This window comes from Crocuta crocuta, unplaced genomic scaffold, assembly GCF_008692635.1.
Source record: "Crocuta crocuta isolate KB4526 unplaced genomic scaffold, BGI_CrCroc_1.0 scaffold221, whole genome shotgun sequence".
Taxonomy (NCBI): domain Eukaryota; kingdom Metazoa; phylum Chordata; class Mammalia; order Carnivora; family Hyaenidae; genus Crocuta; species Crocuta crocuta.
Window position 1 is genome coordinate 10420 of NW_027528610.1, and position 16131 is coordinate 26550.

Consider the following 16131-nt stretch of genomic DNA (forward strand, 5'->3'; position numbering starts at 1 on the left):
TCTCTCTCTGACCCTCCCCTGCTCACGCTGTCTCTCTCTCTCTCTCTCTCTCTCTCTCTCTCTCTCTCTCTCTCTCTCTCCCCCCCCAGAAATAAATAAAAATATTTTAAAAAAATATTTATTTTTTGGACACATAACCAACTGAGCCACCCAGGCACCCCTAGTTCATTTGCTTTAGAGAGAGAGAATACGAGCAGGGGAGGGGCAGAGAGACGGGGAGACAAAGGATCCAAAGTGGGCTCTGTGCCGTCAGCAGAGAGCGGGACTGGGGGCTTGAACCCACGAACCATGAGATCATGACCTGAGCCGAAGTCGGACGCTTAACTGACTGAGCCACCCAGGCGCCCCTAGTGGTAACTTTAAAAGAGCCAGGAATCTGGGGCACCTGGGGGGCTCAGTCCGCAGAGCATCCGACTCTACTTAAATACATTTATTGGGGTGCGTGGAGGGCTCAGTAAAGCATCCAAATGTACTCAAAAAATAAATGTATGGGGTGCCTGGGGGGCTCCATCGGTTGAGCGTCTGACTTTGGCTCAGGTCATGATCTCACAGTTCGTGGGTTTGAGCCCCACGTCGGGCTCTGTGCTGACAGCTCAGAGCCTGCAGCCTGCTTCAGATTCTGTCTCCCCCTCTCTCTGCCCCTCCCCCACTCATGCTGCCTGTCTCTCTCTCTCTCTCTCAGAAATACATTAAAAGAAATTTTTTAAAATAAATAAATATGAAACGTGCAGGAATTTAAAGTGCAACAGGAGTAAAACAACAAGGCCCGAATGGTCAGTTTAAGAAAAAAAAATTTTCTTTAATTTTTATTTATTTCTGAGAGAGAGACAGCATGAGCAGGGGAGGGGCAGAGAGAGAGGGAGGGAGACACAGAATCCGAAGCAGCTCCAGGCTTCGAGCTGTCAGCACAGAGCCCGACGCGGGGCTCGAACCCACGAACTGTGAGATCATGACCTGAGCCGAAGTCGGACGCCCAAGCGACGGAGCCCCCAGGCGCCCCTCGAACGGCAGTTTTTTTTTTTTAATGTTTTATTTATTTCTAGGAGAGAGAGAGACAGCGTAAGCAGGGGAGGGTCAGAGAGAGAGGGAGTCACAGACTCCAAAACAGGCTCCAGGCTCTGAGCTGGCAGTCAGCACAGAGCCCGACGCGGGGCTCGAACCCACGAACGGCGAGATCATGACCTAAGCGAAAGTCAGACGCTTAACCGACTAAGCCACCCAGGCGCCACATCGAACAGCAGTTTCGAAGGTCACTGAGCGCGGCACAGAGGAGCCTCCACGTGGATAGACGCCTGCCTCGGTCCGGCCTGTGCAGGCGTCCTGGGCAGCGAGGTCAGCCGTCAGCGCTGAAGTAGAAAAGGGGAAACCCGAACGTCAAAGCTCAGGGTTTACCCGGCAGCTGCACCGCCTGGCCGTGGAGGAGCTGCCGCCCCCTCATCCTGCCCAGAAAGCCCGCATGGCCTCTGCGCCCGGCTTGCTCAGGTGGCCATGTGCAGGCGTGCACGCCTGGCCCCAGGGACCTGCGGTCTGGAAGGGACAGGAAGGAGCGGCTGTGACAGCTGGCGGAGCCCCCAGGTGAGGTCCTGGTGTGTAGGCGTGCCCCACCCCCACCCGGAGGGGGCACAGAGTCTCCAGCTTTTCCGTCCTCCGCCCAAGGCCTAGACGTGCCCTGTGCCCTCCGGCACATTTCACAGTGTGGGCCAAGGCTGTGGTCATTCCAGCAGGAGCTGAAAAACTTCTCGTTGACTCTGGTACCCGTGTGTGTTCCTGTGGGTGACGGGTCATCCTCACATGGGCCCTGTCGTCCCGGTCCCGCTGCTGACGTGGACCGTGTCATCCTGGTCCTGCTGCTGACGTGGGCCCTGTCATCCTAATTTCTTCTTGGGAGCCTCCCCTCTCACCCGCCCTCAGCCTGCAGCCCACCCACTGTTATGAACATCTCTGCCTCCATGGGCCCCCGGCTGACGGGTACCCGATGGAAGAAGCTGTATGAGAATGCGGAGCAGTGATGTCCCTGCGTCTGAGGCAGGATATAGTCCCCACAGAACCCCCCCTGCAGAGTGTCAACAGAGCTGCACACTTTGGAGTGAGCAGAGCATGTGACCATGGTGCCTCGCCCCCAGCCCCACCACCTGGGATGTACAGGTTCTGGGCTCTGGGCTCCTAGAAGTAGCAGTCCAGGGAGAGCATTTGGGGTGTGCTTGGGCAGGTCTCTGCGCCCAGACTCAGTGGTGCCATCAGTAAATTAGAGGGTCTCCCTGGGGGGCGGGGGGGCAGAGGAGGAGAGAAGGACAGAGGAGGTTCTGCCTGGGGGCGGGGGTTTCAGAGAAGGACAGAATAATGGGACAGGGATGTCCTAACCCGGGGAGTCAGGAGGGGCAGAGGGAAAGGAACCCCCGGGAGGCAGTCCTGGGGGTGACTTGGGAGCCCCACTGGGACCCACCAGGCCCGGCCAGCACACAGTGGGTCAGCGGTGCGATGCCAGAGGAGGGGCTGGTGGAATGCCAGCCCTGGGGTCTCCTGCGGGTCTGTGCTCCTGCAGAGCAGAAAGCCCACACCCAGGTCAGTGTCCCCAGTTGGACGGCAGAGTGGGACCTGACCCTGTCCAAGGTGGCCCTACAACACGAGAGGCTATGTCCACACGGGGACCCTCCTTCGCGGTTTTCCAGCGTTTGGGGAGAGACCAGGGGGCGCAGGGGTCACGGCACGCCCACTCTGGAGTCGCAGGAACACCGAGCTCTGGTTTGGACTGCGACCCTGACCTCTGCACTCTCACATGACCCTAACTCATAACTCCAATCCTCACCCTGAACTAGCTGAGATCCGCAGAAGTCGCAAACCATACAACCCCGTGTCACCTCATGAGCTCTGTTGACCCCTGAGACCTGCCCTGACCCTAACCCAGGCATGGAGTTTGCCCGGGACCGAAGCCCCACCCTCAGCTCCCCGCTTAAACCTCCGCCACCCCCCCTACAGTGGTAAACCTCCACTGCAGGCCCTGTCCCCGCGGCCCCCACGCACCACGGGTGCCGCCGGCAGAGCAGCCATGCAGTCTGGGGCGCGAGGCGGGCGTCCAGGCCACCGGGAGACAGCAGGGCTGTGTGACGGGGGAGCCTCCCGGACGCCGCATCTGGACTCTAGCCGGGGGCTGGAGGCTGTCCCCAGCAAGTCCCTGAGAGCCACGGCTCCTGGCAGCACAGTCTCAAGGGTGGGAGCTGGTTGTCCGACGGACGTCTTTGAGCTTGACCCATTTCTTGTCACTTCCAGGCTGAAATGACACATCCCTGCCCTCCTGACCTGGGTCCTACTCCGTCTGTATCACCTCTTTCTGTGTCCTGGACGGGACTCAGAGGGCCTCTGCTGGGGTGACACGTGGCTTTGCGTTCTGACGTCTGAAATACTTCTGCCGGAATGAGCAGGTGGCCCCCGCAAACGGACGTGCGGCCAGGAATGGCCGCCCCTGGACCACACGAGCTGGGACAGGAGGGCAGAGTGTCCTCAGCCACCTCGCGGGTGGGACCGCTCGCAGCGGCACAGGGCGCAGGGTCATCCGGTGGCGGGAGGTGGGCGGGAGGTGGCAGTGTGTGCACACAGCAGGGGGCAGCCTGGGCGAGCGTACACGGAGCAGCGACTGACGTGTGAAACCCCACCGGTGAGCTCCCTGCTGGTAGGCGGCTGGGCGGGGGCAGAGGGTTTGGGTTTACACACTTACATGTTATGGTGTAGACATGTCCTGTGTCTGCAGACACACACGTGTACGTATGCACAGGTCTGGGGCCGCCATGCGTGCATAAACCCTCGTTTCCTAGGTCACTTACCGCGAAAACGCACAGCCAGATTGTGCCTAAATGTTCATAAAGACTCAGGCACCAGGCTCATACCTCCTGCTACTTTGACCTTGACCTCGTGACCCCAGGTGACCCCTGGGGTCCTGACTGCACCAGTTCAGCTTCTCACCTGGCTGGCGGACTTCCCCTCGGCCCCGTTCACAGACCTGTTCTCTCACGGCCATGAGGGGGCTCCGGGTGTGCCCCCCAAGCCCAGAGGAGAGGCCCGCTGGGTGCCCGGGACCCACAGGAGGCCGCAGGGATGGGAGGCTCCGCCCACCTGCGCCTCCGGAGGTCCCCGGTCACGCCCCTCCTGGCGCAGTGTTCCTGAGCCAACACGAGAGGGCGCTGCGGCCCTTCCGCGCACCCTGCGTCCTGTCGGGGTTGACGGGGTGAGCGGCAGCCCCACGGGCCGGTCCTGCTCGTCCCGGGGCCGGGAAACCGGGTGGCGGGCGCACGGCAGGGGAGAGTGCCAGGCGGAGGGGCTCAGCGGGGACGCTGCCTCGGGCCGCTGCCCAGAAGGAAGCAGCAGGCCCTGAGGCCTTGCGAGCCGGACGCACGCTGAGCACCGCCGTGGTGTGGGCGGTGCAGCGACCCGTGTTCGGCGCGACAGGCGGCTGGTGAGCTTGGACAGCTCGCCCCGGGGCTCCCCGGGACTTGGTGGGGGCAGGGGTGCTCGGAGCGGGGGCTCTGCCTCCCGAACCCGTCGGTCGTGGTCCTTTCCCGCTGTCTGCCCGGGAAAGGAGAGCGGGGCCGCACGGGAGCACGACGGCGCGGGAGCGCGGCCAGAACGGGGGGCGGTCCTAAGGGCGGTGCACGGAGGCAGAGACCTGCGCAGGAGGAAGAGCGGAGAGGGTTGGGGGGGCGTGGGGAGCCTCCGGGGTTCGGGGCAGGACGGAAGCCCTGGGAGCCGGTGTGCGAACAGAGGGACGCGCGAGCCTCTGGCCGCTTCTCACGTAGCCGCAGAAGGCTCTGGGGGTGACCGCCACCCCGCGGACCTCAGGCGGGGCTCTCGGGCCTGGAGTTAGCCCCTCACCCCCACCGCGAGTGTTCACACTGCAGTTACAGACAGCCCTGCTACAGGTCCCGGGGCAGCGACACCGCAGGGCGCACACTCCCCCTGCCCTCTGACCGCCACCCGGGCCCACTGAGACCCCGGCCCCTCCCACAGGAGTGACAGCGGGCTGTGTGCACCCGCGGGGAAGTGCCGCGTCACCGGGTCTAATCAGATGGGCGGTGGTCGGCCAGGCTCTCCACCCCTCCTGTGGCCGCAGCGCAGTCGGCCGGGCTTGGAAAGGTCTGGGGGGCTTCTGGCCTCCGTGTTTCAGGGCAGCATGCCGGGCCAGTAGGGTTCCTGGGACCTGCCGCCCTCTTCTTGAGGGGAACTTCCACTCTGGGCCAGTGTGCAAGGCCCCTTCAGTGAGCGGGTCCAGGCACCGTGCAGGGGCTGCGTCCCCCTTCCGTGTGGCACACGGGGTCCTGCGAGGAGCGGAGCCACTGGGCCAGGCCAGACCCCCCGGTGTCCAGGAGCCTGCACTTCCGACCGTGGGAGCCCAGCAGCCTCTGCTCTGGGGCCCGCGTCCTCTCACCGCCTGGAGGACCTGCAGCAGCAGCCTCTCCTGCAAAGCAGCTGGGGAGGCCAGACTCCCGCCTGGAAGTAACCGGAAAGAAGGGCTGTCCCCGGAGAAGGGAGACGGGGCTGGAGGGCTGGCAGGGGGTGACCGGGGACACGGAGTCAGGGCGCAGAGTCCCCTGGGAAAGTGCAGATGGGACTGCTGCTGAGGAGCTCGGTGACGCGGGAGAGTCACGGGCAGAGAATAGTCCAGAAAGAGGAAAGTACCTGCAAAAGCTGGAGGGAATGGCATGGACCACCCGTGACCAGAGATCGTCACTGTGGCCGCGGGAGGCGTGTGGGCAGCACGGCGGGCTGAGTTCTCAGGGCCGCAGGGGCACCGCTCGTAGGGTCTCTTGTTCAGAGACCCTGAATAACTGGACATGCAGGGGCACCCGGTGGACCCCCGTGAGCAGGGACCTCCCCTGAAAGGCAGGCCTGAGGTAGGGGTGCTATTCTGGACACACACGTGGTAGCAGAGGCCGTAGGGGCTAACGGGGTGTCGGCACCGTGTCTCTCACGAGGAAGCCGGCTTAGCAGGCGAGGTGCCCAGTGGAGGCCCCAGCAGCACTTGAGGGCTTGGGCAAGAGAGGGTTGGTTTCTTTCTTAGGACAGATGCGATGTGAGCCATCGTAAGGGCCGCTGGTACGCACCCTGCACAGGGCTGGGTGGACCTCAGGGACGAGCGCCCGGGCAGAAGTGACTCTAGAGGTGACGAGGGTCTAGTAGAAAAGCATCAGGAGGTTGTAGGTGAGGAGCGGAAAATGGAGAAGCAATGTCTGCAGGGGCTGCGGGAGGGGTGTGCACACGGGGGCACCTCCTCCCGCCTGGGGCACCCGGCCTCCAGGCTGTCCCCTCGCAGGACCAGGCTGGGCTTGTGCCAGCTGCACAGATGGTGAGTTTACTCTCAGCTTGGAAAGCTCAGTCCCCTACGACCAGGGCGCGGGCACTAGCCAGGAGTCTGGGTACAGGGTCTACACTGCCTCCAGCTGCTGGTACCTGTAACTGGTAGCCCTGTCTGGGCCCCATTTCTGTATCTCAGGATGGGGACCATTGGCCCACCAGGGGTGGTGTAGTGGGGTGGGTAGGAGACAAGTTGGGATTATGTACAGGGGTGTGGGGGAGGGGTTGGAGACATTGGGATCATGTGCAGGGGTGCTGTGAGGCAGGGGTAGGAGATAGGTTGGGATCACGTGGAGGGGTGCAGTGAGGGCAGGAGACAGGCTGGGATCATGTGCAGGGGTGTGGTGAGGGCAGGTGGGACAGGTTGGGATCTCGTGGAGGGGTGCACTGAGAAGGGGCAGGAGACAGGTTGGGATTGCAAAGAGGGGCTGAGGGTCAAGGTCCATGTGCCCCCCCCACACACACAGGGGCAGCTGGGGACGGGTCAGGAGAGATGAAAGTCCAGTTCGGTGGCCAGGACACGGAGGGACAGAAGTGTGGACAAGAGGAACAGCACGTTCTCTTCCACGGTGGCTCTGCTGTCAGGGGCACCATCGTGTCCGGGCCCTGCCCCCCCGGCCCCTGCCCCTCACCTGGAGGGTGCCAGTGTCCAGACCACAGACATGCAGCACCCTGCCGTCTTCTGCACCCCAACCCTGCTGAGCCGCCACCACTCACGCTCACAGGCCCGGACGCCCGGACACACAGGACGCTGAGGACGGAGCAGCTGTTCTGGGGCCCGACATCCACGGGATGGAAAGTACGAGGTTACTAAGCCCTGATACACGCCCCCCCATGCTGTGCAGGGAAGGGTCCCCGAGGCCACGGCCAGGCCCCTCTTGGGACACCTTGGCACCCTGAGAGCCTTGTAGGCCATGGAGACCAGGCTGGATCGCAGCTTCCCGGGCCTGGGGGTGGGGGGGGGGAACCGGGGTCCCGGCGGAGCGAGAAAGGCAGGCTTTGGGGGGCTGCTTGGAAGCACCTGCTCAGCCGCTCCTGCAGAAGGAGGCTGCCTGTCTGCCTGTCTCGTTCTGGTCACTGCCGGGGCTTCCTGCTCTCGGGGTGCCGCCGCAGGCCAGAACATCGTCCAGTCTTGGCCGAAGCAGCCGAGCACACGACCGTGGACCCAGCCTCCATCGGGCCCCTTTGTTGTACTGTGCTCTGTACACCCAGAGTTCCCGGGAGCTGACAGGGTGTAGGGAACTCAGAGGGTACGCTGTGGCTGGTGTCCTACGGGTGAGAGGGAAGTGAGGGTCACGGCCCTGTACCCACCACGCACCCCCACTGTCAGCTGCTTCCTCTCCCGTCACCACACGACGACAGCATGCCAACCACTTCACCCCTTTCTCACATCCTGCCACTAAGCAGTGTCCCGGGTCCGAGTCACCTGAGCTCAGGAGACCCCGGGAGGGGCCGCACCACATCCCACCCTAGAACATACCCCGCACCGGATGAGGCACCGCAGGACGACCTGAAGAGCTGGGGCTCCGCACCGTGACCGCCGCCCTCGGTGTCCCTGGCGCAGACGCAGCCGGGTTCACAGGAGGTAAGTGCGTGCTTACTCTCCCAGCCTGGAGGGTCTGTCAGCCTTGGGTTCTGGACACCCACTTTCCCAGGGGACACTGTGGCACAGAGCAGGAGACGGGTTAACTGCAGAGTTTCTATTTCTTTCAAATGTTTCCTGTTTTGTTTTGAAAGAAAGAGAGAGACGCAGGTGTAGGGGAAGGGAAGCCCAAGCGGGCTCTGTGCTGTCATCGCTGAGTCCACTGTGGGACTCGCACCCACAAACTGTGAGATCATGAGCTGAGTTGAAATCCAGAGTCAGACACCTACTGACTGAGCCACCAGGACCCGACTTTATATTTAAAGCCTGACCAGAGCTCCTTCTCCCCTCCCCAGCGTCACACACATTCTCTGCCCACCGGAGGGCCCCTTCTGGGAAACAATTGAGCCCAAGTCTCCGTCCCAAATGTGCTCCCCCATCCTGAATATGCTCTTGGGGGAGCCCCGAGTCCCCGCCCCAAGTGTGCTCCTGGGGGAGCCCCGCCCTGAATGTACTCCGCAGGGGAGCCCCGAGTCCCCGCCCCAAATGTGCTCCTGGGGGAGCCCCGCCCTGAATGTACTCCGCAGGGGAGCCCCGAGTCCCCGCCCCAAATGTGCTCCTGGGGGAGCCCCGCCCTGAATGTACTCCGCAGGGGAGCCCCGAGTCCCCGCCCCAAGTGTGCTCCTGGGGGAGCCCCAGGTCCCGGTCCTGAATGTGCTCCCGGGGCCTGAGCACCGCGGTGCACCTGCCTCTCGCAGTTCTCCCGGAAGGGTCGTGAGTGGGGAGGTGACCCTGCTTCAAGGTGGGAGTGGCTGGGCGGCTCTGGACCATGTGAGTCCCTCCCATACGCCACTGGCCGCCCGCTGGGGCTGGTAGGGTGTCCAGTGGGGCAGGCGCCCAAGCCACACGCCCCGAATGAAATCCTGGGAACACAGAGGAGACACTGCGCTCACCGCTCCCACACAGGCTGCACCCTTTCAGGTCTGCACCCCACAGCCCTGCACTGGACCAGCTCAGAGGCCTCACGAGCTCACGGTAACTTCTCTTTATTCTAGTTTTAAACAGCTTCTTAAAGCGGGATTCAAATGCTTTTTACCCAAAAATTAATAAAAAGAAAACGTCAACCATGTGCGCCTGAGGCATCACAGCAGCAGCTGCCAGAGCTTTCCGGCTCTGCTGGGAGCGCAGCCAGTGCAGGGCAGTGGGGGGAGCTCCTTGTGCAGGGCCAGGTACCTCGGCAGGGGTCCCCCGGGGCATCCGAGGCATGGGGGGTGGGGGAGACCTTGCAGTGCACAGACGGAGCCCACAGCGCACGTGCAGGTGTGCACCGACCATCTGTGTTACGTGCACCTCTGCTCAGCCTCACCGATGGGCTCTGACCCGAAAGTAAGGCACCATTCCGACAGCGGGTTTCCAGCCTGTCCCTTCCCATAGTGACACTGCAGCGAAGTGGGAGGTGGCATGAGTGGTGGGTGCTCCGTGGGAGGTCCCATCCTAGGGAGTTGGGTGACACCTGGATGCCCTCCCAGGGTGGCCAGCCTTCCACGCAACAGGCAGGTGGGAACAATGCCTGAGCCTGCACTGGGCTACCTGTCTGGAGCGGGTGGGTCACCTTCTGGAAGGACCCCTGTGCTCGCTTCGGCAGCACGTATACCTTCTGGAAGGACCACTGCGCATTATGCCCACTTGTCTCCGACTCCACCTCAGCCTGGCCTTTGTGGACGTGGTGCAGAGCCACCAGAGTGCGCTCCACAGCTCGGTGCACTGGGCAGAGGATCTGGGATGGACCCCCACTTAGAGGATCAACGCACATTTGACCGAGATACAGTTCAGTGTGGGAAAACATGGTCCTTTACGGAAAGTGATGGACAAAGCGGACATCCATACGGCCACAAAGTAACACTGATCCTTGTTTCACACTGGACAATTCAAAGTGGTTCACGTACATAATCATCGAATCATAGTCAAACATACAGGAAGCATAGGGTAAACTACGCCCCACGTGTGTCTGGATGGGCACACACAATGCAGATACAAACTTGAAAAGGCCTTGATATGGAAGACACGCAGGACTGTTACCACAATAATAACACAAACAAGCCCCCATGATGAGGAAAACACTTGAAGACACATCCCAAAAAATACACGGCCGCCCAATAAGCACACGGAGATGTTCCATATTATCAGTCGTCGGAGGAATCTGAACTGAAAGCGTGAGATCCCACTGAACACCCATGTGAATGACTCTAGTTAAAAAGCCAGACGTGCTGAGTGTTGGCAAAGCTTCGGAGCAGTGGGAACTCGCATATGCTGCTCGTGGGAATTGGTACTAACACTTTGGAAAACTCCTTTCATCAGTTTTCTTTTAAAAGTTAAGATACAGGTGGTGCCCAGGTGGCCCACGTGGTTAAGTGTCTGACTCTTGGTTTTGATTCAGGTCGTGACTGATGATCTGTGAGATCGGGCCCCACGTTGTGCTGACAGCAGAGACGACTGGGATTCTCGCTCTGCCCTGTCCTGCTTGTGCATGCTCACGTGTGTGTGCGTTCTCTCTCATAAAAAATAAAAAACGGAACTGAGAAAAGAAAGTGAACTAGCAATTCTACTTTTAGGTTTGCCTAAACAAATAAAATATATGTGCACACACATTTTTATGTGAATACTTAGAGCAGTTTTATTCATAATAGCCAAAACTTGGGTAAAAAACACAAATATCAAACAACTTCTAATATATCATTACAGTGTAATATTACACGTCTATTAAAAATGGACTATTGACGCACATAATATCCATGAATATCATATTTGTTATGTTGAGCAAAAGCCAAAACAAAAGAATATATATGACTGGACATGTATGAAATTAATTCTGAAGATTAATCTTCAGTGACAGAAAACCGATCATTGTTTGCACGGTGGGTGTTGCGGATGATTGGGAAGGTCATGGACAGGAGCGGGGGAGGGGGGTTGATTTTGTAGTGACAGAAATATTCTGTATTTTCTCTGGGGTTATATTTGTCAGATATCGGGGCACTTGGGTGTCTCAGTCAGTTGAGCATCTCCCTCTTGGCCTGGCTCAGGTCATCATCACAGTTTCGGGAGTTCAAGTCCCACATCGGGCTCTGTGCTGGCAGCATGGGGCCTGCTTGGGAATCCCTGTCTCCCACTTTCTCAGTTCCTCCCCACCTGTTCTGTGTCTCATAATAAATATATTAAGCTTTAAAAAATAATTGGTCATCAAAGGCAGCAATTTCTTACTTGACACATCCCCAAAGGCAAGGGAATCAAGAGCAAAAATGAACTATTGGGACCTCATCGAGATTAAAAGCTTCTGCACAGCAAAGGAGACAATCCATAAAACTAATAGGCAGCCGACGGAATGGGAAAAGATAGTTGCAAATGACATATCAGATAAAGAGCTAGTATCCAGAATCTATAAGGAACTCACCAAACTCCACACCCGAAAAACAAACAACCCAGTGAAGACATGGGCAGAAGATATGAACAGACACTTCTCCAAACAGGACATCCAGATGGCCAACAGACACGTGAAACGATGCTCAGCGTCCCTCCTCATCAGGGAAATACAAATCCAAACCACACTGAGATCCCACCTCACGCCGGTCAGAGTGGCTAAAATGAGCAAATCAGAGGACTCTGGATGCTGGCGAGGATGTGGAGCAACGGGCACCCTCCTACACTGTTGGGAATGTAAGCTGGTGCAGCCCCTCTGGAAAACAGTGTGGAGGTTCCTCAAAAAATTAACACTAGAATTCCCCTGTGACCCAGCAATAGCACTACGAGGAATTTACCCAAGGGACACAGGAGTGCTGATGTATAGGGGCACATGGACCCCAATGTTCATAGTAGCACTCTCAACAATAGCCAAAGCATGGAAAGAGCCTCAGTGTCCATCAACGGATGAATGGATCAAGAAGATGTGGTTCATCTATACGATGGAATACTACATGGCAGTTAGAAAGAATGAAGTCTGGCCATGTGTAGCAGCATGGATGGACCTTGAGGGTGTTATGCTGAGTGACATAAGTAGGCAGAGAAGGACAGATTCCATGTGTTTGCACGTATAGGTGGATTAGGAGGAACTTAACGGAGGACCGTGGGGGAGAAGAAGGGGAAAAATAGGGAGAGGGAGGGAGGCAAACCATGAGACTCTTGAATGCTGAGAACAAACTGAGGACTAGTGGGGGTGAGGGAGAGGGGTGATGGGCATGGAGGAGGGCATTTGTGGGGATGAGCACTGGGGGTTAAATGGAAACCAACTTGACAATAAACTATTTTTAAAAATAAGAAATAAATAAATACAACAAGGAAATTAAAAATATTTGCAAAAAATATTGGTCAGATATCAAAACTAGACCCTCAAATTAAGTATGTTGTATTAGATTATGATGTAAGTAGATTACGGTTCAAACAAGTTCCTTTTTCCTTTTTAATTTTTTTCTGTTTATTTTTGAGAGAGACAGAGGCAGAGTGTCAATGGGGGAAGGGCAGAGAGAGTGGGAGACACAGAATCCAAAGCAGGCTCCAGGCTCTGAGCTGTCAGCACAGAGCCCGACGTGGGGCTCGAACCCACAAACCATGAGATCATGACCTGAGCTGAAGTCAGATGTTCAACTGACTGAGCCACCCAGGAGCTCCCAGGTTCTTTTCTAAGTAGAGACTTAAGAGCCCCCAAAAAACCCTCAATTTATGGCCAGTTGAGTCTGACAATTTACATCATACAAATATTTACTTAAAACAGATCAAAGACCTACATTTCAGAATTACAGCTACAAAACTGTTAGAAGAAAGCATAGGAAAGCTCTTCATGACTTTGGATTGGGCAGCTTTCTTAACTATGGCACCAAACGCATACGCAGCCAAAGGAAAAATAGATTGAACTTCACAAAATTAAATACTTTGCTATAAAGGACACAATCAAGAGATTTAAACAATCCAAAGAGCAGCACTGGCGGGCTCAGTTAGGGGAGCAGGTGACTCTTGATCTTGGGTTACGAGTTCGAGCCCCACGTTGGGTGTAGAAACTACTTAAGAATAAAATCTTGGGGAGCCTGGGTCATTCAGTCGGTTAAGCATCCGACTCTTGATTTCGGCTCAGGTCATGATCTCTCTGTTTGTAACTTTGAGCCCCACACAGGGCTCTCTGCTGACAGTGTGGAGACTGCTTGGGATTCTCTCTCCCTCTCTCTGCCCCTCCCCTGATTTCTCTGTCTGTCTGTCTCTCTCAAATAAACTAAAAAAAAAAAAAAAAATTAATTAAAAAATGTAAAAAAAGAATAACATCTCAAAAAAATAAATAGTGAGAGAGAAATATTTGGACATAATCTAGCTGATAAGGCAGATATGGAACATATCCAGACTATATTTTTTAAAATACTACAATATAACAACATAAAGACAATTCCATTTTTAAAAAATATTTATTTCAGAGAGAGAGCGTGCACAAGCCAGGGAGGGGCAGAGGATCTGAAGCGGACTCCTCACTGACAGCAGAGAGCCTGACACGGGGCTTGAACTCATGAACCATGAGGTCATGACCTGAGCCGAAGTCAGACGTGGACGCTTCACCGACTGAGCCACCCATCTGCCCCAAAAGACGATTGAATATTAAAGTGGGCAAAAGACCAATAGACGTTTCTTCAAAGAAAACGTACAAAGGGCCAGTAGGCACATAAGGATGCTTATCATCACTAGTCAGTAGTTAGATAAAAAAGCGAGAAACCACCTCACACCCAGTAGCACTGTAATTTAAAACTGTCAGTGACAAAAATATAAGATGGGTTTGGAAACATGTTACTAGAATATGGAGACACTGAAACCGTATGCATTTCTAGTGAGAAGGTAAACTGACGCAGGCACTGTGGGTTTTCCTCGGAGAGTAAAAATGTGCATATAACCTGCAGTTACAGTGCTGGCCAGGTACGCACAAGGGCTGCAACGGGGACCCACACAGATGCTCGCACGTGAATGTTCAGGGCTCTGTGACTCACTCCGTGCTCACCAGTACGCGAATGATAGATTGTGGTCTGTACACGCAGGGGACTGTTAGTCAGCCGTACAGAGTGATGAAGGGGTGACCTACGTACTTTATAGCAGGGACGGGCCTGAAAGACATGCTCAGTGAGAGAAGCCAGACACAAGATGAAATGTACGGTTCCATTTATAGGAAATCTCTAGGAGAAGCTATTTCACGGAGACGGAAAGGACATCAGGGGTTGGGGAGGAAGGAATTGCTTAACGGGGACGGTTTTGCCTGGGGCAGTGGAAAAGTTTTGGAAATAATGGTGAGGGATGCAAAACACTATGAATGTCATTAATCCCACAAAATTAGACACTTAAAATGAACAAAATGGCCAGCAATTACCAATGACATAGAAAGTGATGTGGCTATCAACTTCAACAAAAGAACGCAAAGCAAAAAAAAAAAAAAAGGAAATTAAGATTGAGGTTTTATAAAGGTGATGATTCTCAGAGATAGAATTTGATAATTTTTATGCAAGTGCCTACCCAGCATCTTCAGTTTGGTGGCTGACAGACGCCTCGGACCAACCACGTCCACTGTTCTCTGCAGCCTCCAGTGCCTTCCTCCATCTGGACACCTCTCATTCCGGTTTCTCAGGATCAAACTCTGGCATCATTCTTGGCTCCTTCCCTTCTTACCAACTCCTGATCAAGTCTGAGGAAAAGTAAACCTGATTCAATTGTTGAAATAGATCTAGAATCAAACATATATGAGCACTTGATTTATTAGAATATTACCACTGTGGAGCACTGAAGAAAAATCTTTTTCAGTAAGTCGTGTTTAATCCACTGACCGTCTACATGGAGTAAAATGATCAATAAAAATGAATTCCTAGTGGGGCGCCTGGGTGGCTTAGTCGGTTAATCGTCTGACTTTCGCTGAGGTCATGATCTCGCGGTTCGTGGGTTCGAGCCCCACGTCGGGCTCTGTGCTGACTGCCAGCTCGGAGCCTGGAGCCTGTTTCAGAGTCTGTGTCTCCCTCTCTCTCTGACCCTCCCCTGCTCACGCTGTCTCTCTCTCTCTCTCTCCTGGAAATAAATAAAACATTAAAAAAAAAAAGAACATGTCTAAAAAAAATGTATTCCTAGTGATTTGTCAACCTTAATGCAATAGGTAGGGCCGTCTGGGCTCAGTCAATTGAATGACCAACTGTTGGTTTTGGCTCAGGTGACGATCTCACAGTAGATGGAACCCCAAGTTGGGGTCTGCGCTGACAGTATGGAGCCTGCTTGGGATTCTCTGTCTCCCTGTCTCTCTGCTCCTCCCCCGCTCGTTCCGTAAATAAGTAAGTAAATAAGCTTAGGTAAATGTGAACGGTAAAAGCAGCCAGCGGATAACAGGAAAAATGTCCGTATGCGGTGAAGGTAGGCAAAGATCTGGGTGCGGGTGTCCCGTGTGCTGGGTCCATCCTGCACCCCGATGTCGGAACAGCGCCTGCCCCGTAGTAAAGCGAGGCGGATGCGCTGCAGAGCTGGCCTCTCGCACTCCAGCAGCGCCGCAAGCGGACGACCGCAGGGTAGCGGTGGACCTCACGCGTGCACACACTCCGTCAGCTCACGCGTGCACACAGTCCATCGGCTCACGCGTACACACACTCCGTCGGCTCACGCGTGCACACACTCCATCGGCTCACACGTGCACACTCCATCAGCTCACGCGTGCACACAATCCATCGGCTCACGCGCGCACACACTCCGTCAGCTCACGCGTGCACACACTCCGTCGGCTCACACGTGCACACTCCATCAGCTCACGCGTGCACACAATCCATCGGCTCACGCGCGCACACACTCCGTCGGCTCACGCGTGCACACACTCCGTCGGCTCGCGTGCACACACTCCGTCAGCTCACGCGTGCACACACTCCGTCGGCTCACACGTGCACACTCCATCGGCTCACGCATACACACTCCATCGGCTCACGCGTGCACACAATCCGTCGGCTCACGCGCGCACACACTCCATCAGGCGCGCGGATGTGTATCACGTGGCAGGACTGCGGGGTACACGTGAAAACAGCAGTCTGGCGTAGTGGACCCCGGGGTGCATAGTGTCGCAGTGGGAAAGGCCTTTTCAAGGGTGCCCCACGTCAGGAAATGACGCGGAGACAGTGCTGACTGCGACTGCGGAGGCTGACGGGCCGAGCTTCGGGGGCCACGTCGCG

At 56.3% G+C, this 16131-nt stretch overlaps 2 long non-coding RNA genes across 5 annotated transcripts in view; one reads left to right on the top strand and one right to left on the bottom strand.

Annotated features, from left to right (window-relative positions):
• LOC144223905 (uncharacterized) overlaps positions 1–12031 on the top strand; it is a 16015-nt gene extending 3984 nt beyond the window's left edge. Inside the window, exons 2-4 of one of the 4 annotated variants that reach the window (XR_013332863.1) lie at positions 6810–7141; positions 7747–7927; positions 9632–12031. This is a non-coding gene — a long non-coding RNA (uncharacterized LOC144223905). Of the gene's footprint in view, positions 1–6780; positions 7142–7746; positions 7928–9631 lie in introns of those variants that run through there. The other 3 variants (XR_013332865.1, XR_013332866.1, XR_013332864.1) reach the window with 3 other exon arrangements.
• A 1358-nt stretch (positions 12032–13389) lies between these two features.
• Positions 13390–16131, bottom strand: part of LOC144223918 (uncharacterized) — a 3273-nt gene continuing 531 nt past the window's right edge. The window contains exons 2-3 of the long non-coding RNA XR_013332873.1: positions 14453–14621; positions 13390–13529 (exon numbers count right to left, since the gene is read on the bottom strand). This is a non-coding gene — a long non-coding RNA (uncharacterized LOC144223918). The remainder of the gene's footprint in view (positions 13530–14452; positions 14622–16131) is intronic.